Genomic DNA, 4,521 nt, shown 5'->3' on the forward strand with positions numbered 1-4,521 from the left:
CACTTACTACAGTCACCAGAGTGGGTCGGTAATCAGTGCAGGGCATGTTCCAGTAGGCAGTGCCCGTGCTGCTTGGTGGTGTGATGTCAAGCGCATGGTGCAGGTAGGCAGGATGCTGCGGGGAGATTGTTATGTGTGGACCTAAGATGGATATGGGAGAGAGGAGAGAGAAACAGGAGCCAAAAACATACAAACAAACGAAAAAGAATGCTAGGGGAGCTTGCCATTGGAGTGGAGCGATGAGAGACTATGAAATGGAGAAAAACAGAAAGGGGAGGAGGAAGAAAAGAAAAGAATGAATAAATAAGAATCAGAAAGGTTAAAGAACCGCAAATTTCCCAGGGATCCCAATGGTGCAGCTATGAGGTCTGGGGAAGTTGCTCTCAGGTGTTGCAGTACAGCCTGGCTAGAAGGTGTAGAGGTATACAATGCCAGGTGTTCAGGGAACAGAAACAGAAGGAAGATATAGAGAGATGAGAAACTGAGCAATGAAGGAAGACAAAAAGGGAAAAATAGGAAAAAGAAAAAAAAAACAAATTAAAAAAAAAAAAAAAAAAGAAAGAAAACAAGAAAGGCCCTCAAAGAAATAGAAAAAAAAAAAAACCTATGAAAAAAGAAATGCTCTCAGGGATCCCTCTGCACATCTGTGGAAGCCGACGGGGAGTCTCCCTGCCACGCAGCTCAGCCTGTCCAGAAAGGGCCCCCAACTCAAGAAAAGGAAAAGAAAACAAACAAACAATTCAAAACAAACAAACGAACAAAGCCCCGGGATCCCACCAGCATGGCAGCCCAAACCGGGAAGCAGCTCCACACTCGAATGGAGCTCCGCAGCCCCTCAAGAAGAAGCAAAGATGGCGCACAGAGCCAGGCACTTGAGCGAAGGCAGGGCGAGGTGGCCAGAGGCAAGTAAGAAATCAAAAGAAGCAGAAAAAAAAGCAACACTAGCAGCCAACAAATGGCACTCAGAGAGCCAGCTAGCGCGGGCTGGTGTTTCTGGACAAGAGACTGTGTCCGTGGGAAGCAGAGGGGGCTGAGTGTGGGAGAAGATAGGTAGAAAGTGGGGAAGTGCATATCACTAATTACCGGAGCTCTGTAGCCCCTCAGGAAGAAGCAAAGATGGTGCACGGAGTGAGGTACTTGAGTGAAAGGAGGGAGAGGTGGGGAGAGGCAAGGAAGAAATAAAAAGAAGCGGAAAAAAAGCAACACCAGCAGCCGACAAATGGCACTCAGAGAGCCACCTGTTCGGGTATGTGGAATCCAAGCAGCTGCTGTTTCCCGGTCAAGAGACTGTGGCCGCGGGAAGCAGAGCAGGCCGAGTTGGTGTGAAGAAGGGTGGGGGGTGTGAAAGTGTATATCGCAAATTACCAGTTGTTTTGTCTCCCACTGGAAGCTCCATGAGGCTGCTTTCTCATACCCCCTGTTTGCTGGTCTCCGATAGGAGTCCAAGATGGCAGATCCGCGCTGCATTAGCTGGTAGGGGACCTCTGCATGAATCTCTCCTCGCTCTCCATTCTCTGTCAGTTTTCTCACTCCATTTGGTGCTTGGCTGAGTTCTTTATCTCTTCATTTGATGTTTTAGGGTTTCAGGATTGTTGCATTCTCTGTTTGGCTTAGTTTTTTGAATGTTTGCTGTGGAGGGACAGCATGGTGCTTCTGTCTAGAGCACCATTTTGCGGGAACCTTGAGATTTCTTTAATTAACACTACTTGATCATTGTAGTTTCCTAAATGTGTTTTACTATGTATGAGCCTATTCATTGTCATGACATCAGCACCTATTGTTCAGGTAAGAAAACATGTGGCAAACCAGCAGGCAGAGAAGCCACACAAATATATATATTACTTTGAGCTTGAAATAAACTGTCAAAATCTTATTTTCTCCCAGATATATTTGGATTCAAATATGGAAGACCCACCTCAAAGATGTGAGATACCCTGGACAAGAGCACAAATGAAGATCTAGATGTCAAATGTATAAATATTAAAAGTCTAGATCATGCTAACAAAATGTTAATGTATGTTTTATCCTCTTAATTTTAGCAAATCTTGACAGCCATATCGAAGTTTAAAATTCTGGGATTCCGTGTAGGTTCACCCTCAATGCCTGGTCCCTAGCCTGTTGACCCATCTACTTACTTTTGCACTTAGTTCCATTCTGAGCCTTTTTTGGCATCAAGCATGGTGAGACCCAGCTATGGTTTAAGGATAGCTCCATAAACAGTTGCTCCTTGACCACCGCTTGGGCCTAGAGTGTGCATACCAGCTGCATAGTCTGTATTTGGGAGGAGAGATCCAGGAAAGAGGCCAACATAGGCTATTTGCTCAGGGGATAATGAAGTGTGGTGTAGAAGCAGGAATGTAAATTATGATGAATAATCCCTTTAGTCCTGTGGAATCTAAATCTTTGAAATGGGATTCAGCTAGTAGAGGACAAGAGTGGGGCCATCTAAAGTGCACAACCTAGTGGAAGATCTACTCTTACCCAGGTCTGAGGGTGGTACTTTAAATGGTCCTATTTATCAAGCACATAGATTGGAAGTAATGCATCATATATCAGTTGCTCTTGTCCACCCCACATCCTTCTAGTTTCATCAGGATTAGTAAGATTATGCAACCCACCAAGAACCAAAAAATCATAGCCAAGAGCAACCTCTCTAAAAAATGTCGATAGGTTTCCAAATGCCAATCTAGACATAGTCAGGAAAGTTCATGTCTTCATCCCAGACCATAGAGAAAAACATTCTCTCCTTTTCCACTGGTTCATCAGGAGACAGATAATTAAGTCCTATTCACCCTATAGCTCCAAGCTGCTGTTTTCACTGGGAGTCCTAATAGGCTTCTCAGAGAACTTCTATTTAAGTTACAAAGTGGCAGATGAATCCCCTACTTGATGTCACTATTGCAACAGCCATTGATTAATCTAAAATCACATGGTGATCCAATGGTTAAGAGCTGGGCTGCTAACCAAAAGGTTGGCAGTTTGAATCCACCAGCCACTCCTTGGAAACCCTATGGGGGCAGTTCTACTCTGTCCTATAGGGTCACTATGAGTCCAAATTGACTTGACAGCAATGGGTTTGGTTTTTTATTGTTTTTTTTTTAGGGACACGCACTCCCTTAAGCTAATGCCACACAGGTCCCTCAATTTATTGGCCATAAATAGGGACATGTCTGAAGTTCATGTATTTCATGACCACCTTACCATATGGCCCTCTTTCTCCTAGTCAAGTTTCTATTTGACTTCCTTGTAGGCACTTCTCCTACTCCCTAAAAGCATCTGTCATCACCAAGGTCTAAATTGATATTGACATGTAAATGGGTCAATTGTATTGTAAGGCCTGAAATTTCAAATGCTTCCTTGGTATCTTTGAGTCTCACAGGGCCCCAAAGATTTAAATGTGAGTTCCCTTGCTGTTACCACATATACACCCCACCCAGCAGGAAAGCGTCCTTACCTGGCTAGTTATCTTACCGGCTGGACCAGCTGCAACCCTTTCAGTCCTCAACCTAACAGAGTTCACCTCCCCACCAGCCAGAAAATTATTCAAACAAGCCAAACAGATCCTCCTATGGAAACCAGAGGACACCCTACCCTCTTGTTACTACAAAGCCTGCCTACTACAGCCCCTACAAGTTCACTCTACTCCTAAGTATAACCACACATGGTCATGCATGATGTGAGATGTCCCCCTCCCTTAGGCTGTGAGTATATGTGACATAAACTACTGCCAATTTCATCTGTCCAGTGTCAGATGTTGTGTGTTCAGCCATCCCCACAACCCAAGGGTGGGACTTCCTCCCTCACCAATAGGGTGAAGATGAGGTGGACAAAGCAACCATATTTCCAGAAATTTAACATTTTTTTTATGAACCATGCAAATTCTGACTAGTTTTAATGAGCATGCATTGTTTTTATATTAGGAAATATCAATAGGATATTTTTCTCAAGTCTCTCTACAACTGCACTTCAGAATGGGCCTGAACAGGAAGATATTGACTCTTCAATTACATAACTTCCTAATATAATTGTTATTTCCTTCTTGAATTCTAAATAGAATTTATCGTCTTCCAAATTCTGAAAACTACAAATAATTCATTGAAGTCAATTATTATTGAACTTTTCCTCTAAATTAATTGCTAAGTATTTCATTAATTCTACATGTATAGTATTAACCAATTTGTTTACTAATTCACTTTTTAACTTCTACAAAAGAGAAGACAGAATAGGGTACTCCTTCCTTAAAGTGTGTGTGTGTATGTGTGTGTGTGTGTGTGCATGCTTGTTTTTAGTAATCTATGCTTTGGCATACTATAGAAGTTCTCTTTTTTCCTCCTCACATTGAATAAAATACTTAAATCTGCAAAGTAATTAAGATATTTTCTTGTTTTATCTACTTACTTTACAGACTAGGAAATTAAAGGGTTGAAGTAACTGGCCAATGTCACTCAGTACTTTTCAGCTATCACATAATAACTCCAATAATTCCTGAATTTTCATCGTGCTCTCCAAATTATACTTTAC

The sequence above is a fragment of the Trichechus manatus genome, unplaced genomic scaffold, assembly GCF_000243295.1.
Source record: "Trichechus manatus latirostris isolate Lorelei unplaced genomic scaffold, TriManLat1.0 scaffold00196, whole genome shotgun sequence".
Lineage (NCBI taxonomy): Eukaryota > Metazoa > Chordata > Mammalia > Sirenia > Trichechidae > Trichechus > Trichechus manatus.